We start from the raw sequence: 24721 nt of genomic DNA, 5'->3' as shown, positions 1-24721 counted from the left end.
ATAAAATAAAAAAAGAATTATTAAAATATAAATAAAAAAATATATATAATAGAATAAAATAGGCCTCATTTTCTTAATGCAAATAGCTAAAAATCAATACAAATCTAAAAGGTGTAGTACACTCAAAATTTAAAAACTGCTTACAATTTTTCCCCCTCAGGTAATTCTAAACCTTTATGACTTTCTTTCCTTATTGCAAAAAAAAAAAAAATGTTTTGATGAATGTTTGAAACTGGCAGCCATTGACATCCATATTAAAGAAAAATGTTGACGGAAGCCAGTGGTTAGAGATTTCCAGCTTTCTTCTTCTTCAAAAAAAAATTATATATATATATGTATATTAACAATAGCCTGCCCAATTCACCTATAGTGCATGTCTTTGGACTTGAGGGTGAAACCGGAGCACCCGGAGGAAACCCACGCGAACGAGGAGAACATGCAAACTTCAAACAGAAATGCCAACTGACCCAACTGGGGCTTGAACCAGCGACCTTCTTGCTGTGAAGCGATTGTGCTAGCCACTGCACCACCGTGACACCGATTTTGTGTTTTTACATGAACAAATTCTGTCCATTTCTTACTGTAAATGTATAAAACCTCTCATTTTGATTATAAATATACATTAAGAACTTTTTTTTTTCAATATAAAATTCTTTTTCACCCCAGATTATGGATTTTCGATTATAGATTTGGATTATACATTTTCGATGAACGTCCAGCGCTCTCCAGCCTCCGGCGCCTAGACTGCAGCTCTGCACAAGATACTTGGCCACAGGAGAAATGGTCACGCTCAACTGAGCCTGGTTTCTCTTGAGGTTTTTTCCTTCACTTTGGTCAATTGGTGAAATTTGTTCCTTGCTGCTGTCGCCACTAGCTTGCTTGGATTTGGACTTGTGGAGCTGCACAGCGATGAATTTGCTCTACAGGACTTTCAGCAGTGAAAATGAAACCACACTGAACTGAACTTCTGAAAACTGGACTGACACTGTTTCAGTTTGCTAGAACTTCTGTGTTAAGCTGCTTTGACACAATCTACATTGTAAAACGGCTATAGAAATAAAGATCAATTTAATCAAATGTTCAAACAGTCGTATCTCAGCCATATATTGTTCTAGAGTAATAACACTGCATCAATTGAAAACGTAATAATTCAGCTTTCATATAATGTATAAACGTCAATTTCATGACTGCTTTCGTGGTCAAAAATGTCAACATGTACCTCCAGTGTGCCTCCATGCTGCTGTAGCAGTTCTAGTTGCATTAAATTGCTGTATTAGCATAATGTAAACGAGTGTTAGCTGGGTTAAATTGGCATTTTTGCAGTCAACCTTACGTTGTTTTGCTGTTAATATTCATGTTTGTTGCAGAAATGTTAATATGAAAATGCCAGTGCTGCTATATGATGCTGCTGCTAAATTGGCATATTAGCATAAAACACTGAGAATTTGTGTTTGGAACAACATGGTGGTTAAATAACGACAGCATGTTTGTGTTTTGGTGAATTAACTCTAAGCGTGACATCTCCTGTTTTATTTCTGACCAATATTGTCCAACTAATTAAATCTAAAACATAGTGTTTGAGTCTAAAAACTGGCTAGAATGTCAGCTGTTCTTTCCGAGCAGCATTTTGTGTTGAGTTCTTCAGCTTTATAAAAGAGATTTCAAGCCCTTTAATAATTTCTTTATTGAAATATTTGGTGTTTTGGGTTCTTTAAAACATCAGAACATCAAAGAGTTGACATCAATCCTGTGATTTTGTTGGATTAACTCTTTAAATGTGACGTCTTTTATTTTCAGATCAGCTGTAATGCCTCATTGCTTTGTTCTTTGCTCTACCTGATGATTAAAGGCACCCAAAAAAACAAAAAAAAAAAACGTTCAGCTTCTAAACCATACCATACAAGCTCAAAACTCGCTAATAAATCAGAATAGCGGCTATTCTTTCTGTGCACCACTATGCATTGGGTTCTTATGGTTCTTCAAGTTTTTGTGGATCCTTCATTGCAATATTTGGTGTTTTGGATTTTTAGACTAGAACATAACAGTTGACTTCTATTACAATGTGATTATTTGGTGTAATCTAATATTGCTAAACATCTTTGTGTTTCAGAAGAAAGGATCTCAAACAAGTTTAAAAAAAAACATGAATGTGTGGAAATCTTGATAAAAAGTCAGTTAATGTGGATTACCTGTTTAAATGTGACGTCTTTTATTTTCAGATCAGCTGTAATTCATCATCGCTTTGTTCTTTGCTCTACCTGATGATTAAAGGCACCCAAAAAAACAAACAAACAAAAAAAAACGTTCAGCTTCTAAACCATACAATACAAGCTCAAAACTCGCTAATAAATCAGAACAGTGGCTATTCTTTCTGTGCACCATTTTGCATTGGGTTCTTAAGGTTCTTCAAGTTTTTATGGTTTCTTCATTGCAATATTTGATGTATTGGGGTTTTTAGACTAGAACATAACAGTTGACTTAAATTACAATGTGATTATTTGGTGTAATCTAATACTGCTAAACATCTTCTTTGTGTTTCAGAAGAAAGGATCTCAAACCAGTTTGGAAAAAGCATGAATGTGAGGAAATCTTGATTAAAAGTCAGTTTTATGTGGATTACCACTTTAATTGTGATGTCTTTTATTTTCAGATCAGCTGTAATGCCTCATCGCTTTGTTCTTTGCTCTACCTGACGATTAAAGAGTCAAAAAAAAAAAAGACGTTCAGCTTCCATATCACATACAAGCTCAAAACTTGCTAATACATCAGAATAGCGGCTATTCTTTCTGTGCACCATTTTGCATTGGGTTCTTATGGTTCTTCAAGTTTTTATGGTTTCTTCATTGCAATATTTGGTGTTTTGGATTTTTAGACTAGAACATAACAGTTTACTTCTATTACAATGTGATTATTTGGTGTAATCTAATACTGCTAAACATCTTTGTGTTTCAGAAGAAAGGATCTCAAACCAGTTTAAAAAAAAACATGAATGTGAGGAAATCTTGATAAAAAGTCAGTTAATGTGGATTACCTGTTTAAATGTGACGTCTTTTGTTTTCAGATCAGCTGTAATTCATCATCGCTTTGTTCTTTGCTCCACCTGATGATTAAAGGGACCCAAAAAAAGACGTTCAGCTTCTGAACCATACCGTACAAGCTCAAAACTTGCTAATACACCAGAATATATTCTTTCTGTGCACCATTTTGCATTGGGTTCTTATGGTTCTTCAAGTTTTTATGGTTTCTTCATTGCAATATTTGATGTATTGGGGTTTTTAGACTAGAACATAACAGTTGACTTCAATTACAATGTGATTATTTGGTGTAATCTAATACTGCTAATCATCATCTTTGTGTTTCAGAAGAAAGGACTTCAAACCAGTTTGGAAAAAACATAAATGTGAGGAAATCTTAATAAAAATTCAGTTGTATGTGGATTACCTGTTTAAATGTGACTTATTTTCAGATCAGCTGTAATGCCTCATCGCTTTGTTCTTTGCTCTACCTGATGATTAAAGTCACATAAAAAAAGATGTTCAGCTTCTAAACCATACCATACAAGCTCAAAACTTGCTAATACATCAGAACAGTGGCTATTCTTTCTATGCACCATTTTGCATTGGGTTCTTAAGGTTCTTCAAGTTTTTATGGTTTCTTCATTGCAATATTTGATGCATTGGGGTTTTTAGACTAGAACATAACAGTTGACTTCTATTACAATGTGATTATTTGGTGTAATCTAATACTGCTAAACATCTTCTTTGTGTTTCAGAAGAAAGGATCTCAAACCAGTTTGGAAAAAGCATGAATGTGAGGAAATCTTGATTAAAAGTCAGTTTTATGTGGATTACCACTTTAATTGTGATGTCTTTTATTTTCAGATCAGCTGTAATTCATCATCGCTTTGTTCTTTGCTCTACCTGACGATTAAAGGCACCCAAAAACAGACGTTCAGCTTCCATATCACATACAAGCTCAAAACTTGCTTATACATCAAAATAGCGGCTATTCTTTCTGTGCACCACTATGCATTGGGTTCTTATGGTTCTTCAAGTTTTTGTGGTTTCTTCATTGCAATATTTGGTGTTTTGGATTTTTAGACTAGAACATAACAGTTGACTTCAATTTATGTGTGATTATTTGGTGTAATCTAATACTGCTAATCATCTTCTTTTTGTTTCAGAAGAAAGGATCTCAAACAAAAAAAAAAAAAAAACATGAATGTGAGGAAATCTTGATAAAAAGTCAGTTAATGTGGATTACCTGTTTAAATGTGACGTCTTTTGTTTTCAGATCAGCTGTAATTCATCATCGCTTTGTTCTTTGCTTTACCTGATAATTAAAGAGTCAAAAAAAAAGACGTTCAGCTTCTGAACCATACTGTACAAGCTCAAAACTTGCCAATACACCAGAATATATTCTTTCTGTGCACCACTTTGCATTGGGTTCTTATGGTTCTTCATTTTTTTAATGGTTTCTTAAAATATCGTCATTGCAATATTTGGTGTTTTGTGGTTTTTAGATGAGAACATCAGAGTTGACTTTCATTACAATGTGATTGGTGTAATCTTCATTTTAACATTAGCTCTGCTAAACATCTTTGTGTTTCAGAGGAAAGGACCTTCATGAATGTGAGTAAATTTTAAAAAGGTCAATCTTATGTGAATCATGTGACTTTATTTTCAGATCAGCTGTAATGCCTCATCGCTTTGTTCTACCTGATGATTAACGTCCCCCAAAAAAAGACATTCAGCTTCTACACCATACCGTTTAAGCTCAAAACTTGCTAATAAATCTTTATGGAACAAAAGCAAGATTATGGTAAGAGACATGGATGTATTTTGGCAATAACCAAAAAATAAATTCTATTGTTCAAAATTATTGGCTTTTACTTTATGCCAAAAATGATTAGAATTTTAGGTAAAGACCATATAAATAGACACATTTTGTATAATTCTAACTATAAATAAATCAATGTGGACGACGCAGTGGCGCAGTAGGTAGAGCTGTCGCCTCACAGCAAGAAGGTCGCTGGTTCGAGCCTCGGCTCACTTGGCGTTTCTATGTGGAGTTTGCATGTTCTCCCTGTGTTCGCGTGGGTTTCATCCGGGTGCTCTGGTTTCCCCCACAGTCCAAAGACATGCAGTACAGGTGAATTGAGTAGGCTAAATTGTCCGTAGTGTATGAGTGTGTGTGTGGATGCTTCCCTTAGATGGGTTGGGGCTAGAAGGGCATCGGCTGTGTAAAAACTTGCTGGATAAGTTGGCGGTTCATTCCGCTTTGGCGACCCCGGATTAATAAAGGGACTAAGCCGACGAGAAAATGAATGAATTAATTAATATCAATTGTCAACTTTTGATTGGTATTATGTATTACTAATGGTGCGTTCACATCAGACACAGATGAAGCGTCAAGCGCACTTGATTTACATGTAAAGCCAATGCAAAGATGCGAATGACGCGATTCACGCGAGTTGGAAAATCTGAACTTCAGCAGACATTCGTGCTGCGTTAACCAACCAGGAGCTTGCTCTAGTATGGGCGTGATTATGACTTAGGCCCCGTTTACACTAGTGTGTTTTAGTTTTAAAACAGTGTTTTAGATCAAATACGATACGCGTCCACACTAGCGTTTTACCTAACGTCTCTGAACATATCTCTGTCCACACTACGCCACCAAAAACGTATATCACATGACCATTAGCACACTCTGGGCATGCGCGTTCTAGTATAAACAGAAAGCATGCGTCTCGCTCGGCATTTGGTTATTGTTAGTCAACAAACGCCGGTTGAACATTAAACGCGATGGCAAAGAAAGCAAGAGAGGTATTTTTGTGGACAGACGACGAGGTCGAGTTGTTACTAAACATAACAAATGAATAACTGCACAATGGCGCCTAAAACACAATAGTGCAAACAACGCTCCCATTTCTGTGTCCATGTTGTTGTTTACAGTACTGTCTTCCGGTAGCGTTAAAACCATGTGTTATAGTCATGTGTTATAGCCCCACTTCCGTTTTCAGATGTCTCCGTTTTTCCCCATCCACACTGAAACGGAGCTGCAGCGTTTTAGAATAAAAAACGGCCACTCCAGCGTTTTCAAAACGCTCCATTTTCGGCTCTCAAGAACTCCGGCGTAGTGTGGACGGTTGGCGTAACCGTAGCAAAACTTATGCGTTTTAAAACGAAAACGCATTAGTGTAAACGGGGCCTTAGTACCTGCAGTTAGTCTTCAGAGAGGAAATACTCCTGCTGACACAGGACAACAGTTCATTAAACTGGGCTGGGTTCAGTCGAAAGCACAGTCTGAAAGCTTCCATCATCCAGATATAGTTTCTGGAGTGGATGAAGTCACCGAGCTAGGTGCACCTCAGAAAGAATCTAGAGGACACGGCGCCGAACAAATCTACATTGTTTTTCAGCCTTCCTAAAGCACATAAAGCATAGCTCTCTCAATAAAATCCATGTTAGCCATTAACTAGTCACCAAGCAGACATATGCCTTGCCCATGACGCGAATCTGTCTGTTATGAAGTGAATTTGGCGTGGGAATGAAGCATGTAGACTCTAAATGTACACACGTAATTCGTGCATGCCGCATCTGGTGTAAACACAGCATAAGAACTTTATTGGACAGTTTTAAAGCCAATTTTCTCAATAGTTCATTTTCAAATAGTTGTATCTGAGCCAAGTATTGTCCTTTCAACCTATGACTGGACCTGTAAAAACCAAAAAACTCTATAAAAAGCTACGGTCAAAAAAATTTATTAATTGGCAGCTGCAATTGCCAGAGTTTAGTCGTTAAAGAAACGGTTGGAACGTGAGCGAAATGTCTCAGTTTGATGGTAAATTACCGTATGTCATTGATTTATAGTAAAACACCAATGTTTTAAAGTGGTAACATCTTGTTTCTTTACTTGCATTAAACCACATTTGTATGTTCCTCCCAAAAGAACATTTTTTGGGCTTGCAAAAATTGACCAAAAATGTTCATGTCCAGGTAATCGAACTGTTCAAACGCTACACACAATGCTTCAGTCGCACCTTCAGAGCATCACTGGCCAAACTCCACGCTTTGTTCTTTGTTCAAACGCGCCGCAGAACTGAAGCTCTCCACCGGGATCTGGACGCATCCAGAGCGGGAGGATTGGATGCAGCTCCAGCCCGGGAGACGGAGGGTTAAGTGGTGTGTGTGCGTGGTTTCACACTGGTGGGCGGCGAGTGTGTGCCAGCATCCCTTCATCCATCTGTGCTCGCGGTACAGAGCCGACAGCTCTCCAAACACACGCTCGCTCAGACTCACCCTGCCTCCTCGCAGATCACACATGCCTGCGAATACTGCCTTTTACTTCAACAGAGGGAAAAGTTGCTTCCTCGAAGTGTAGTTTGGAAAAAGTATGTCTGTGGAAATTTCGCGGGGGTCTTGACGTTTGATTTTTGTATCGGAATTATTGCGAATACATTTCAGGCATTTTCATTCATTTGGTTTAACGTGAAATGATATAGGCCACAACTAAAGTGTCGTTTAAAGTGAGCTGAATCCATTGTTGATTTACAACAATGCAAAATGCTTCAATTTGATTTGACAGTAACAGAGTTGACATTGACAGTAACACAATTGACAGTAACAGTTGATGTTGACGTTAACACAGTTGACGTGACAGTAACAGAGTTGATGTTTACACAGAGTTAACAGAATTGACAGGAACACAGTTGACAGTAAAACACTTGACGTTGACAGTAACAGTTGATGTTAAACCAGTTGACGTTAACAGAGTTGGCGTTAACAGAGTTGGCGTTAACAGAGTTGGCGTTAACAGAGTTGACGTTAGCAGAGTTGACGTTAACAGAGTATTAACAGAGTTGCTATTAACAGGGTTGATGTTAACAGAGTTGACGTTAACAGAGTATTAACAGAGTTGCTATTGGCAGGGTTAATGTTAACAGAGTTGACATTAGCAGAGGAAACTGAGTTGGCGTTAACAGAGTTGCTGTTAATAAACAGATTTGACATTAACAGAGTTGACGTTAACGAAGTTGACAGAACCACAGTTGACGTTGACAGTATCAGAATTGACGATAACACAGTTGACGTTTACACAGAGTAAACAGTTGATGCTAACAGAGTTGACAGTAAAACACTTGATAAACACAGTTAAAAATAGCAGGGTTGATGCTGACTATAAAAGGATTGATGTTAACACAGTTGGCGTTAACATAGTGTAAACAGAATTGATGTTAACAGAGTTGACGATAACACAGTTGACAGTAACAGAGTTGACAATAACAGTTAACGATAACACAGTTGACAGTAATACAGTTGATGATAACACAGTTGACAGAAACATGGTTGATAACAAAGTTGAAGATAATACTGTTGAAGATAACACAGTTAACGGTAACACAGTTGATGATAACACAGTTGACGATAACACAGTTGTTGGTAAAACAGTTGACGATAACACAGTTGAAAGTAACAGAGTTGATGATAACACAGTTGACGATAACAAAGTTGATAATAACACAGTTGACGATAATACCATTGAAGATAACACAGTTGACGATAATACCATTGAAGATAACACAGTTGACGGTAACACAGTTGTTGGTAACACAGTTGACGATAATACCATTGAAGATAACACAGTTGACGGTAACACAGTTGATGATAACACAGTTGACGATAACACAGTTGACAATAACACAGTTGACAATAACACAGTTGACGATAACATAGTTGACAATAACACAGTTGACAATAACACAGTTGACGATAACACAGTTGACGATAACAGTTGACGATAACACAGTTGACGGCGACACAGTTGACGATAACACAGTTGACAATAACACAGTTGACAATAACACAGTTGACGATAACATAGTTGAGGATAACACAGTTGACAGTAACAGAGTTGACAATAACAGTTAACGATAACACAGTTGACAGTAATACAGTTGATGATAACACAGTTGACAGAAACATGGTTGATAACAAAGTTGAAGATAATACTGTTGAAGATAACACAGTTAACGGTAACACAGTTGATGATAACACAGTTGACGATAACACAGTTGTTGGTAAAACAGTTGACGATAACACAGTTGAAAGTAACAGAGTTGATGATAACACAGTTGACGATAACAAAGTTGATAATAACACAGTTGACGATAATACCATTGAAGATAACACAGTTGACGATAATACCATTGAAGATAACACAGTTGACGGTAACACAGTTGTTGGTAACACAGTTGACGATAACACAGTTGACAATAACACAGTTGACAATAACACAGTTGACGATAACATAGTTGACAATAACACAGTTGACGGTAACACAGTTGACGATAACACAGTTGACAATAACACAGTTGACAATAACACAGTTGACGATAACATAGTTGACAATAACACAGTTGACAATAACACAGTTGACGATAACACAGTTGACGATAACAGTTGACGATAGCACAGTTGACGGCGACACAGTTGACGATAACACAGTTGACAATAACACAGTTGACAATAACACAGTTGACGATAACATAGTTGAGGATAACACAGTTGACAGTAACAGAGTTGACAATAACAGTTAACGATAACACAGTTGACAGTAATACAGTTGATGATAACACAGTTGACAGAAACATGGTTGATAACAAAGTTGAAGATAATACTGTTGAAGATAACACAGTTAACGGTAACACAGTTGATGATAACACAGTTGACGATAACACAGTTGTTGGTAAAACAGTTGACGATAACACAGTTGAAAGTAACAGAGTTGATGATAACACAGTTGACGATAACAAAGTTGATAATAACACAGTTGACGATAATACCATTGAAGATAACACAGTTGACGATAATACCATTGAAGATAACACAGTTGACGGTAACACAGTTGTTGGTAACACAGTTGACGATAATACCATTGAAGATAACACAGTTGACGGTAACACAGTTGATGATAACACAGTTGACGATAACACAGTTGACAATAACACAGTTGACAATAACACAGTTGACGATAACATAGTTGACAATAACACAGTTGACGGTAACACAGTTGACAATAACACAGTTGACGATAACACAGTTGACGATAACAGTTGACGATAACACAGTTGACGGTGACACAGTTGACGATAACACAGTTGACAATAACACAGTTGACAATAACACAGTTGACGATAACATAGTTGAGGATAACACAGTTGACAGTAACAGAGTTGACAATAACAGTTAACGATAACACAGTTGACAGTAATACAGTTGATGATAACACAGTTGACAGAAACATGGTTGATAACAAAGTTGAAGATAATACTGTTGAAGATAACACAGTTAACGGTAACACAGTTGATGATAACACAGTTGACGATAACACAGTTGTTGGTAAAACAGTTGACGATAACACAGTTGAAAGTAACAGAGTTGATGATAACACAGTTGACGATAACAAAGTTGATAATAACACAGTTGACGATAATACCATTGAAGATAACACAGTTGACGATAATACCATTGAAGATAACACAGTTGACGGTAACACAGTTGTTGGTAACACAGTTGACGATAATACCATTGAAGATAACACAGTTGACGGTAACACAGTTGATGATAACACAGTTGACGATAACACAGTTGACAATAACACAGTTGACAATAACACAGTTGACGATAACATAGTTGACAATAACACAGTTGACGGTAACACAGTTGACAATAACACAGTTGACGATAACACAGTTGACGATAACAGTTGACGATAACACAGTTGACGGTGACACAGTTGACGATAACACAGTTGACAATAACACAGTTGACAATAACACAGTTGACGATAACATAGTTGAGGATAACACAGTTGACAGTAACAGAGTTGACAATAACAGTTAACGATAACACAGTTGACAGTAATACAGTTGATGATAACACAGTTGACAGAAACATGCTTGATAACAAAGTTGAAGATAATACTGTTGAAGATAACACAGTTAACGGTAACACAGTTGATGATAACACAGTTGACGATAACACAGTTGTTGGTAAAACAGTTGACGATAACACAGTTGAAAGTAACAGAGTTGATGATAACACAGTTGACGATAACAAAGTTGATGATAACACAGTTGACGATAATACCATTGAAGATAACACAGTTGACGGTAACACAGTTGATGATAACACACTTGACGATAACACAGTTGACAATAACACAGTTGACAATAACACAGTTGACGGTAACACAGTTGACAATAACACAGTTGACGATAACACAGTTGACGATAACACAGTTGACGGTGACACAGTTGACGATAACACAGTTGACAATAACACAGTTGACGATAACATAGTTGAGGATAACACAGTTGACGGTGACACAGTTGACAATAACACAGTTGACGATAACAATTGACGATAACACAGTTGACGATAACACAGTTGACGATAACACAGTTGACAATAACACAGTTGACAGTAACACAGTTGACGATAACATAGTTGATGATCACACAGTTGACAGTAACACAGTTGACAATAGCACAGTTGACAGTAATGCAGTTGACGAAAACACAGTTCACAGTAACAGTTGACAATAACACAGTTGACAATAATACAGTTGACAGTAAAACAGTTGACGACAACACAGTTCACAGTAACAAAGTTGATGATAACACAGTTGACAGTAGCAGAGTTAACAAAAACACAGTAGACATTTTTCGGCATTTTGTTCTTTAGCTAAAGATGTTAACCTCAAACTAGTCACCACATGGCATGTCTAAAACACAAGTTTGTGTATTTGAATCATATTATTGTTTTTAAAAAACGAATTTCCTGAAAATTTTACTGATATATCACAGTAACAGAGTTGACAATCTACTATTGGTGAATCACTTAAAGCAAGTCACATGGTTTTTCTATTAGTGCCTTACAGGTGGTTCTGCCTTTTAATTACCGGTATTACAGAATTTATATATTTAATATAATACCATATATTAAATAAAAAAATGTAATACATAAACAGTTTCCATAGTATGGCAGGCTTTCTCTACTATAAAAATTGCTTTATATATATATATATATATATATATATATATATATATATATATATATATATATATATATATATATATATATATATTTTTTTTTTTTTATTTCATTATATTTCCTAAATAAGTAGTTAGTAAATTTATTAGGTTGATGTTTTTGATGTTAGTCCTTTGGAAGTTAATGTTGTCCAATCATTTTGGAGTTGAACTACTAAATTACTTAGCTAATAAGGGTCATTAATAAATAATATATTATAATATAATTATATTAAATTATTATTGGGACAAATCATCAAAATTTTTATATTAGTATCAGTTAGATTTACAACAAATAAACAATAGATTGTTATTTATTGTTAATAAATTGTTATTTATTATTAACAAATTAAAATTAAAATGAAATTCCACTTATTAAAACTTCAAACTACTTTAAAAAGTTAATTCTGGTCAGGCAATATCACTGTAGCTGTATTGTTTTGGCGTGGTTCTTCTTTGCAGGTTTGGTCCTCCATACGCTGATAAATCATTGGTAGTAAGGCCAGGAACAAGCTGGCTGACTTGTAGCTTTGTTTTTCTGTGATTACGATCTGCAAGCTAAACTCTTGGGATTAAAATCCTCTGTCGTTATCGCTCACCCTGACATGATAACAAACCATAAACAAGTCATGCACCATTGCAGGAATCTTTTAGGGCTGTCCATAAAAATGCTAATGAGGGAGTCCCAGAACGCTGTGTGTTAATAAATCTGCAGCTTTTTTTGGGGTCTCCGTCCAGATGGGCCTGCGCGGGTCAGATTTATGAGCGAACATGTTGGAGATCATCAAATAAGATCATCAAAATCTTGTTCAACACTCTCAGATACAAGAACTTGTTTCAGTTGGCCAACAGAGGGCGGCGCAATGGTTATACGTGCAAAATTGTTTACATTGTGGTTTCAAACAGCCTTAGGCTGGTTTATACTTTTGCATTGCCGTGACCTACGTCGTCTGCCTTGTGTGAAGTTGTGCATTTATACTTGTACAAGCTTCCGAAATGCTAACTGGAAGTAGGTTTTTATGTTCTTCTGTGTCGAGTTACAGATGTTTTTTTTTCTGAATGCTACATTAATCTACAAGTAGCTAAAACTCGCTCATTCTGAGGCGAGAACCAGCGGACAAGCAACAACTTTAATCATAAGGTAAACCTCTTTCTCTCCCATCCGCTGTTCACTTTCACTTTCTTTTGCGACTCCCCAACCCTCTTCACTTTCGTCCACCACACCACCGCCTATCTAACTTTTATCCGCGACAGCCCTCCGCCATCCACCGCACCACAACGCTGATTTGACAAAGAAACGCTCGTCACTGTGTCTCCGGACAAACCAGACATGATACATTGATGCATCGTCCCTCCTCCATGCCCAGATTGGTTCAAACTCGCTATATCACAACCAATAAGCATAGGTTTCACTTTTGTTTGTGGACCAACACTGAGCTTTTTGAACAACACGGAATGAGAGATAGGCATACATTTCTGCGCGGCTAAATAAAACGCAAAAAAAAAAAAGTTTTGCATGAAATAATTCTCATACTAAGTACTTTTGCATGCACAGCAGCACAGAAACATGACAAAACAGTGACACAGCAAAGACGAACTGCTGCTCTTGCTGTTTTCAAAAGACACAAATGAAGGTGCAGCTGTTTGTCTGCATTGCAGACAACCATATCCAAATCCATATCCACAGACAACCATATCCATGCTGGCACATAAAACCTAAGGATGTTCCATATTGAATCTAGTTTCGTTATGTAACTATTTATAGTATAGTAAATATTTATATCTATTTTTTTACTGAGGATTTGCACCATGTTTATTTGGACTTTAACACATTATTTATTATTTTTTTATTTGTTCATTGTACAAGTGGACACATTCTCTCACCTCAGCGGTCAAGATTAAGTCCTGAAAATCTCAACATGCTTACATTTCTTCATCACAACCTAGACTGAAAAAAACAACGCTTTAAATACATGTTTACAGCCATAAACTTGGTATTGCACTTTTGGTCTCCCATTTATCCTGCTTATAAGGAAGGACAGTTTAAGTTTATTTTTGTCTAATCTTAAAAGACCTTGCTTGTTTATTCCTTCTAATTTAATTTATTAAAATGGGAGATTTTTCAGTTTATTTTTATAAAAGACTTCTATAGTTCTATTAAAATGGTTCTTTCAAAAGTTTGCTGAAATAAAACCTTTGTTCAGTCAGAAAACGTGTTCTTATTCTTTTCAGGGTCTTTGCTATGAGAATTACTATTTAATACCGTATACCGCGAAACCGTCAAACCGTGGTAATGTTTTAGACGATTATCATACCGTAAAAAATTCATACCGTTACAACCCTACATGCAGCTTTACTCAAATGTGTTATTGACCCACCAGAAGGCTCTCGGTTTGTGTAGTGTTGCTTAATACACAACCGTCGTATTACAAACACATTCTCCTCAGAGTTTTATTTAAGTAAGCAAGTTCGTAAGTGATTGTTGTAATGCGCGTGTGTGTTTTTATGGGCCGCTGATACTGTTGACTTGTTTTATGGCAGGTTCAGTGATGGATCTTGCTGCTTTGCTGCGTCTGGTCATTTATGTTTCACCGCCTCGGCTTTTAGTGCATTAGCGCATATGCATGGCCTTCGCTATATGATGAAGATTGACAAATATTGACTCTAAATGCGTAAATCTGGTGTGCACGTGTCTGTCAAAATCACAGGTATTCAATTACTTGACTAGTACTCTCCGCTACTAATCTTATATACTGTACACTGATAATAAACAGTCAGTGCGTTGGGTATGGTCCAAGTGTGTGTAAATATAAAAACAAAAATGTATGGTTCATATTTCTTTGCTACTTTGAAAAAGAGCAGCAGGAACATTATGCTAAACGTCTCGTTTTTATTCCTACAGAGGAATGGTGTGTATTGTGGACGTCTGGTTATTTACAAAAAGATTGCCCATGTAAAGTCAACATGAAAGCATCTGAAGTGTTTTCCATTAAATTGAACATGGTGATGACGGTGAGCGATGCAGACCTGCTCATTACAGCAGGTATTTCTGGATGTTTGGTCCTGCTGAGAGACGCTGGATCAGGAACATTCAGCTCTGCAGGACACGCTAATAAAATCCAGCTGGAGACGCTTTAATGAAAGTCAAAAGCACTTCTGTCATCCGACGTGAGAGGTGGAGAGAAAGACACTGCTTTAGCTGGAGGTGCTGCTTTCAGGTTTTTTGGTCTCATATCCAATTGTTCGGATTTAAATTGGAATTAAATGAATGGAATCGTGATTCTAATTTTTATTGTGCAATATGAAATATTAGACAGGTAACACAAATAAATCCTATAATAAAAATACAATATATTTAAATTTATTTTAGAAAATCTAATATAATAATGAGAATAATATGATTTAAAAAAAATAAAGATTATGCTAAGTATTTGTTTGATTAAGAGAGCACTGTTTTCACACTTAGACATTGTAATAAACTAAATAAAATATGAATAAAATTCATAACAATCAATTTTTGATTAGTTAATTATAATTTTTGTTTTCGTCATGTATTTTGTAGCGCTGCAGGTCTGGGGTTTACTGAATATTCCGTTTGCCGTTGATGAGGCTCTTTTTAAAGCTGGAGACCCTTCATCCATCAGCGGGAACAGACGGTCACAGTTCATCCTGCCTCCTCATTAAAAGCCCCATTTATTCCTGGAGCTCAAACTCAAACTTCTCTGAGCGTTTCCCACCACGCTCGGCTTCCCTTCACATTTCATAAATAATATATATAAATATTCCTTATCCATTCTGCTTGTGTTTCATGAATGGAACTTTTGAGAATGTTTTCCTACTGTTCACACAATGTTTACAAACTGTTTTGGTTTATTTTCGATTTACCTTTATGTCTTTTAGGTAGATGCATTGGAAAGGCCTTAATATATACGAATGATCAACTGTTGTCCCGTTCTTTTGAGCAAAAACTGACTGTATATAATTAGTAAGCTAATCTGTGCACAGAAATGTTGCTGGGGTTGGGATTGTCGCTCCCAGGGACCACAAATTTATGGCCCATGTATGTATAAAGTATTTTTGGGTGTCCCCTTCATTAGAGATTATGTTCAATAGGTGCCCCTTGGGAAAGGTTCCACTTTCTGTCGCTCCCCATTGGTATAGATGGTGTTTGGGGGTACCTCTTACCTCTTGTTACATAGTAATCTGTGGTTACCAACAATAAAGATGTTTTTTGGGGGTTCCCATTGGCAGAGATTTTGTTTAGAGCCACCCCCCCAACCCTTTGATACAAAGTACTTTCAGTAAGTCCCTGTTGGTAGAGATTATGTTCAGAGGGCCTCCCTTGATACAGAGTACTTTCAGTAAGTCCCTGTTGGTCCCACCTTGTTACATAATACTGATAGATATGTTTTTTGGGGGTTCCCCTTGGTAGAGATCAACTATAAAGGGTCCACCTTAATACAAAGTTCTTTCTGTGGTTCCTAACGACAGAGATGTTTTTTTGGGGTTCCCCTTGGCAAAGATCATCTTCAGAGGGCCCCTCTTGTTACATTGTACTTTCTGTGGTTCCCACTGACAGGGATGTTTTTGGGGGATACCCCTAGGCAGAGATCATCTTTAGATGGCCCCCTTGTTATATAGTAACATAGAGAGAAACATAGAGATGTTTCTGGGGAGTTCCTCTTGCTTGAGGTAAACTTCAGAAGGTCTACCTTGATAAAACATTTCTGTGATTCCCATTGATAGAGATGGTTTTTGGAGGGTTCCCCTTGGTAGAGATCAGGTTTGGGCCTTACATAAGACAGGCATGCATAAATATGCAGATCAGTAGGGCACGGGGACCGGGATTGAGAAACATCTCAGAAGATGTTTCATTCATGGGGTAACCCACAGTACAATATATGATTCCCTCTTCATACTGATTTTTTTTGTGGGTCCCCCTCAACAAATTGTGTTATGGACTCCCTTGTTACAGACTGCATTTAACGTGCATCAAGGGGTCCCCCTTAGTGCAAATCAGGTTTTGAGGTAGAAATCATATTTGACAAATCCACCTTGGTAAGAAAGTTCCATTGGTTAAACTCATGCTTGGAAGTTCCCATTTAGCAAAGACTGTGTTAATGGGGTTCCCCCTGGTTTGGAGTTTGGTAAGAATGGGGGAAGTTGTGAGCTAGTGGTTCAAGAGTCTGACTTGTAAGCTAATTGTTGCAAGTTTGAGTTTCAGTACTGGCTGAGATTGTAGAATTGGAGACTGAATGTACAGCACTCTCTGACCCTTAAAGGGCCATGAAACCCCCTCGTTTCAGCAGGGTGTTTTCACACCTCTACTTTCGAAAAAGTCAGAAAAGTGGGCGTCTCCAGCTCTGTTTAGGGGGGAGTGTCGGAGGAACTAAAGTGGGATGGTGTGGGAGTGTCTATTTGTGCACGCGCGAGTTTCAGAGTCAAAATACACACCCACACAGACAGGAGAAAGCGATGGTGTTTGACCTACATGGACATCTGTAGTCGAATTATTTGCTGAATTAATAAATGTTGGACTTTAACTGCAGTTTGGCTCTTTCATTCAGGGAATTCATTCATGCCCCTCGCGACAAACGAGGTATTTGATTCGAGGAACTGCTCTAAGCGTGTATTTTTCATGCAATGTTTGATACCGCACGGCGAATGAGAGAAAAAAAAAACTCCGCATTTCCCGGAAACTTAGATGCACACGGCAGGTAGCGTCAGAAAGCCGCGTGTGTTATTCCGGTCACTAAATGCGGTGCTAACATTTCTGCACTCAGTGCTATAGTTAACTTAATTCGATACGAGCAAACTGAATAAACAAAGAGCACTGGTCGCTCACTTACCAAATCTGTAGAGACAGGACAATCACCAGCAACTAGAGCCGCGTCTTTATGGAGAGAATACTACAAGCAAATCCAGATTTCAGCGTTTGCAGATGAGAACAGCTCTCAGGTAAACAATAATCCTCCTTAGACACGTAAGTTATTGTTGTCGAGCATCGCGTACACTGTTAATCCACACGTGACTCCAGCTGAGCTCTCACAGAGAGAAAATGAAAACGAAACTTAACGGCAGCAAACTATAAAAGCAACACTTCACGCTTGTTTTGCCAACACAACGTGGCGTCTCTGTGGTGTAAACACGGTGACACAAATGAATATTAATGAAGTTGCACAATAGAGCGCGCTGATTGGTTTGAACCAAGCCTTACTCATGCATTAATGTATCACACTGTAAGACGTAATAAGACACACTCAGGCACAGACGCCCAGTCTGCACGCTGGAATACAGGCTATTATGTCATGACCGTGACGCAGCTTCAAAAATTCGTTTCAAACAGGAAGTACGAATTTGCTTGAAATAACGCAAAAACAACCAATTTACACTTTTTAGTGAAATATAGGTGTCCTAATAGTGTTTTTAGCAGTGTGGGACACATATACGACTGTCAAAAGCTCAAAAAATGTGTTTTGGTGTTTCGTGACCCTTTAAAGAAAAGCACTGCTCCCCCGGCATTTCAGGAAAAAAAGTTTGCCCACTGCTCTGGATGTGTGCTACCAGTGTGAGTGTGTCTTCATTGCTGTCTTTTGTGTGTGTCCACTTGAATTAGTTCAAAGCATGGGGCAACGTACTTGACCACATGTCATGACCTTTTTCACTTCCAAACTGCATTCAAGTAAATGATGATTGTGATTGCATTTTGAAGGAGCAGTGTGGGATATTTATCACCAGACTGTCTACTCTTCTACTCAGGTATTCCAATCTTTGTGAAGTTTATTTATAAACTAATTTCGAGAGGAGCACGTGCAAATGATTGATAGCACCTGGTCCACATTAGCTAACACTGATTTACCAATCAGACGACTCCTTAACCACTATAAATAACCAGAGTATCTTACTTCAGCCATCTTCGTCTTGAAGAATCCCCCCTTCCACCCCTACTCCTCCCATTTCCTTGTCAGGGCAGCACGGAGGCCTAGTGGTTAGCACCACAGCCGCACAGCAAGAATGTCACCGGCTCGGACACTTCCTGGCCAGGTTGGCGTTTTCTGTGTGGAGTTTGCATGTTCTCCTCGTGTTTGCGTGGGTTTTCACCGGGCTCTCCGGTTTCCTCCCACAGACCAAAATCATGTAACATAAGTAAACTGACAGCATAGACACTTCATAGCGTTAATCTACTTCCAACATTATCAAGCAGGAGAGTTCTCGAGACCTACCTGAACTCGAACTCAACGGGGGGGGGGAGCCCCGGGCTCGAGGATCTCACGAGTTCAGGACTCTCTCTCGGGACAGCATGCCAAACAAGCTCCATAATCAATCATCAGCTAAGGGCGAACTCTTGAAATACCAATAAACAAAACAAGAAGTATGTTGCCTTTTAGAAGCCCAAACTCATCCAGACATTCCACTTCTCCGGAGATTCACCAGAGATCACTAAATGACATGTTCTCGCTGTAATCTTTTGGCAGGACAAAACTTCCTCATGAGAGCGGGACGTCCCGCGGCACTGGTGTGAAAAGCCTGGCTGAGTTTAGGGGTTGTGGAGCTCACGCCGGGCCAAGTGTGAAGTGCCGTCATCCCTGTCCCCGTCCCACAGGTGAGCGTTTTCACTGTGTTGAAGTGATTTCTCCCTCTCAGTGAAGTGCAGACAGCGGACGCCCACTCCAAAGCTCTTTTAATGCATGTCGTCGGGCACCTCGGGGAGAGCGGCTCACACAGACCTGTCCATCTGACAGACATATCAATCCAGCCTCGCGCTCCAGAGCCTGCCAGGATGACGAGGAAGAGCTCCTGCCAAATAAAAGCTTTTGGCTTGGCTGCTTTTATATTGTGACATGTTGTTCGGGTAGGTGGTTTGGCACTAAACAGCGGCGACAACTAAACAATGGCCTCCCCAGCGCTCATCCAGATTCAGAGCTTAACTTGACGTTTGTAAATGCAAACAATCCCACTTACAGGCAAATAAACGCTTTTGTACGCAGGCTTATCTGTGAATTCCGCCTGGTAGCTAATCAATTGTGCAAAAGAATATTTAAAATCTTAAAAGATGACTTACAATGCAAGTGTTAGACTTAACGTAAGTATTGTGAGTGTTGAATAATGTAATGGTTATGTGTTAGGGGGAGTTTTTAAAACAATGTTACTCACCAAAAACATTTAAGATCAGTTTTAGACATTAATTTAGTTTCTTCTTCCCAATCTATTATATGTAGTTGACTGACTTTTATTAACTGGTCGGATTTTTGGTTATTTTTGAATGTCCCTGTTGCTCTTTGTTGCTTTTCTAGCTAGATTAACATCACTTGCTTAAGCAGACATGCGTGTGGTCATCAGCTCTAGCATGTTACATTTGATTTTGCCAAGTAAACATCATTCGGATGAGAATAATGACCCCTTCAGTGAGTTATGCGATTCAAAACTTCACTCTATGTTAAATTCATCCCTGTTTTCTAGGCTGAATCAATCTCAGATGTCCAGAGAGCTGCGCACGCGTCTCGACTCAAAGGCCTTGGCACATCATTCACCAGAACTCAATACAGGCTTGCATTTTTAAAGGGCCGCGTTTCACCCCAGGCATCGCAGCACTGCTGTTTGTCCGAGATGCATGTTTTGTATTCTTCACAGGGCTTCGTTTCGAACTGATACCTGAGTAAAAGTGCTTCTAAATCTAACCAAAGATCTCTTACATGATATCAAAGGCTGATTTGTGCTTAGATGTAGGAGGCTGAAGGTCAAGTTCACCCTCGAGAGCATCTTGACAACACTTCTGGATTTCTACTTATTTATTATAATAGCTTGTGAGTTAACATTAAGTGGCATTAAATTACTTTGTTAGCTTGCAACTTTTAATAGATGAGGTAAACTGAAAAGGCAAGTGATCTTGTTTAGAAAATCCAAGATACTGCAACAAATGCAAACATTTTAAATGTAAAGATTTGTAAATTTATCTAATGTTAGCCAAATAAGAGAGATGCAGGTTAGCGCATTTTGGTGAATATTTGCATCAAAAATATTATGATTGAAAATTACTTTTTTGAGTTGGAATAACATTCCAGCACGCATGCTGATATTAAAACGACATTAAAATACTTGTCAAAAATGCCAAATGATTTAATTTAAATTGACTACCTTGACGTCAAAAAGACATCAAATTGACGTCTGGCATAAAACGTCTTAGCACTGGCATAAAAAAAAATAAAAAAAAAAAACCTTCAGAAATCAATTTAAGCAGTGGCCCCTAAACTTTTTATCAATGCTTGAAACTCCAGGGCTGAAAAGGAGTCACACTCCGGCCCTGGCGGGCAGTCAAACAATATATACCCACATAGCAAAATTTCTCTGGCCCACACAATCAGGTTTTGCTTGGCCCACATGCCACAGTGATTTACGGGACATGACTGGACCAAATCTGGCTTCCAGACAAGGGCCAAACACAGACCATATCTGGGCCAAGTCTCAGCCAAGTTAATAACTCATAAGGTTGGTTGGTGTGTCACGACTGCACGGATAAATAGCGCTATTCACGCATAAATAGCCGTGTGAACATTTGAGTTTACTCGCTTCATTCGCGCGTCAAACCCTGCTTCGTTCGCACTTCAAACCCCGCTTCATTCGCGTGTCAAATTCACTTCAGAACAGACACGGATTCGCGTGATGGGCAGGGCTTCTGTCTGCCCCATGACTCTAGCTTCATAGCTAAAGGGCTAACATGGATTTTATGAAGAAAATAACAGTGTTAATGTGCTTTATGAAGGATAATAAACAACGTCGATATGTTTAGAGCCGAGTCCACTACATCCTTTCAGATGTGCATCCAGCTCTTTAAGCTCATAAACTCCTCCAGAAACTGAACCTGGCTGATGGAGGTTTTTAGCGGTGCTTCTGACTGAGCCAAGCCCAGTTTGATGAACTTCTTGTCGCTGTCTGCTGGGGGATTTCCCAACATGGTAGAGCAACTGTTAGTAAACCCACATCAGGCAAGTCTGATGTATGGGAGTCTTTTTCATGCATAGACGCAAATGGAAAAAAATTACCCTTTGCGAGATGTGATAATACCTTAAAGTTTTACATTTTAGCAGACTGAAAACTGGAACTTCAGGTTTAAGGTGGCACTCATGTCTCAACAAAACTGCCATTTGCCTACAATCCTTGCACAACCTACAGTTTTATCTATTCCCCTCCATAGGGAACTTCAACATGTGTCTGGTAAACAGTCTATGGGAACTCCCATAGTTCGTTACCAGGCATATGTCTCCGTTCCCTGTTTAGGGAACGTGTGTAATGGACGGAACCAGGACATTATCTCTCTCTTTTGGTAGTACCCAATTTAAAAGTGAGAATTTGGAAACTAAATTCAAATCTAAATTTAGCGGGAACGACCAGGTCGGGTCAAAAATGGAGTGGGTTGTGCAATAGGTGAACCAAGGCTGGATATACATTGGGAGTAGTCGGGTGTGGAATAATGCTGTGTTCACACCAGACCCGGAAGGAGCATCAAGCACAAGTGATTTACATGTTAAGTCAATGCAAAGGCGCCAATAGACATCCTGCAGCGCGTATGGCGCAGCGCGAAAGATGCGAATTACGCGAATTGAGTGTTTTGAGCGAAATGCTCGAGTTCAAAAATCTGAACTTCAGCGGACATTCGCACCACATTAACCAATCAAGAGCTTGCTCTAATGGGGGCGTGATTATAAGGTAGCATCTGTTGTTGGTGTCCCGGGTTAAAATCCTCCTGCACACACTGACAACAGTTCATCAAACTGGGCTCGGCTCAGTCAGAAGCACGGCTGAAAGCCTCCGTCATCCAGGTTAAGTTTCTGGAGGAGTTAATGAGCTCACAAAGCTGAGTACACCTCTGAAAGAATCTAGTGGACTCAGACATTGGTTCAAAAGTATTGACACTGTTTTCAGCCTTCATAAAGCACATAAACACAGCTATTTTCTCAATAAAATCCGTTAGCCATTTAGCAACGAAGCTACAGTCACCGAGCAGACAGAAGCCCTGGCCATGTTGTGAATCCAGGTCTGTTCTGAAGTGAATTTGACACGTGAATGAAGCGAATTTGATGCAAGAATGAAGCCGAATTAGATGCGCGAATAAAGCGAGTAACTTTATTATGTTCACGTGTCTATTTACGGCTAAAAATCGTGATTTATCCGCCCGTTCTGCATCTGGTGTGAACACAGCATAAAACCTTGCAGGAAGCGGGGCTAAAAAAATTAGTCCTGCGCAGATTCTGTGACGTACCAAAGGATAATATGAAATAATGCAAGTTCATGATCAATAAAATGAACTAAAAATGACATTTTATTTTGTATCTAAAATGTTTAAGTTACATTGCTATTTAGGTTTAGCACCATACACTATTTAAAAAAGGTTTGTACTTGACGTCTGCAAATTAATGGCTCACGCACCAATAAAATGTATGAAATGGGGCAATAAGTTTAATTTAAAAATAAGTTTATATAAGTTTTAAATTTACGCAAGGTCAGTATATAAAGGAAATATGCAGAATTTTGATGAATAAAAAGCTAAATTGCATGTTTGTGATTAAAGCAAGTTTTTGTTTTGATCCCGAGTTGACCTGAGCGCAATATTGCACCTTGGGTACTCCTTTTAAATTGTAATACTTCACAATGTTTCATGCGGGCCGAGTGTTTCATGTTTTATTTGTGACTGGGCTGTAGGAAGTGGGATTACTCCCTCTCTCGCTCTCTCCCTGTCTGTCTCTCCCTTGATTTTTCTCTTTCGACGTCTCCCTCGCTCTTTGTACTCGTCGAGAGCTGAAGATCAAAGACGAGCGCCGTGAAGCTCCCAGGCCTAAATTAGATTCATGCTTCCTTGAAAGAACAGAGAAATTGGTGGGATGAAAACTGAAGGTCAATGTCAGCTCGCTCTCAACAAAATGCCGCCTCCACGCGAGCCGGATTAGGTCCTGACGCCGGGGCTCCGGAGAGCAGGGGAACGAGGCGCGAGCGGAGAACGGGTGTCAGGTGGAGAAGGGGCTCTTATCACCCGCGGCCACATCTGAACTGGTTCCACCTCAAAAAACGTGCTCAAAGACTGCAAATACGGGCTCAGGGTGCTATTATAGATTTTTAAAATCGAAGTTGCGCGTCAATAAAATATTTACAGAGGCTTGTTATCCGTTTTTTTCTTTCGCAAAACATGCCATATAAATCCCCAACTGTTTTTCAGCCATTCAGTGAGCTGGAATACATTTCAATAACATCTGTAATTAGCATACCACAGATCTTTTTTTTTTTTATTTCGTCGTAGGTCTTCTAAAGGTTGTAATTATTACTTCAACCCTTGACGTAATAATGTATAAATATTAAACGCCATTCATGCAAACCGTAAATTATCATAGCCTCCTGAGGCAGATTGCCATTGACATTGAGTGCTGGCATACTTCAACTAGCCTGTATGTGTGTGTGTGTGTGTGTTTTGCATGGACACAAAGTAATTAAAAAGAAAAAGTGGTGGCCAATAAGCGGAGAAGCATGTAATTACGAGGTGTCTGCAGCCGACTGGGCGGCACTAGCTTTAGCGCTTTAGCCTGTGACCTGTGATGGCTTAACAGACGAATTAATTAACGAGCTCGGTCTTCTGCATTT

The 24721-nt window shown here is 38.7% G+C and overlaps 2 long non-coding RNA genes across 3 annotated transcripts in view; one reads left to right on the top strand and one right to left on the bottom strand.

The window, feature by feature from the left end:
- Positions 1–24721, top strand: part of LOC141380132 (uncharacterized) — a 337436-nt gene that overhangs the window by 234644 nt on the left and 78071 nt on the right. The gene's annotated exons all lie outside the window — the stretch shown is intronic.
- On the bottom strand, positions 641–19787 carry LOC141380137 (uncharacterized). The gene is made up of 5 exons (XR_012397640.1): positions 19318–19787; positions 4264–4332; positions 3442–3505; positions 3032–3100; positions 641–2258 (listed from the first exon to the last, which is right to left on the bottom strand). It is a non-coding gene; the product is annotated as an uncharacterized lncRNA (long non-coding RNA).

Source organism: Danio rerio, chromosome 22 (genome assembly GCF_049306965.1).
Source record: "Danio rerio strain Tuebingen ecotype United States chromosome 22, GRCz12tu, whole genome shotgun sequence".
In the NCBI taxonomy this organism is placed as follows: domain Eukaryota; kingdom Metazoa; phylum Chordata; class Actinopteri; order Cypriniformes; family Danionidae; genus Danio; species Danio rerio.
The sequence above is the reverse complement of the archived record's forward strand: the minus strand, read 5'-3'. Positions and strand labels throughout refer to the sequence as shown.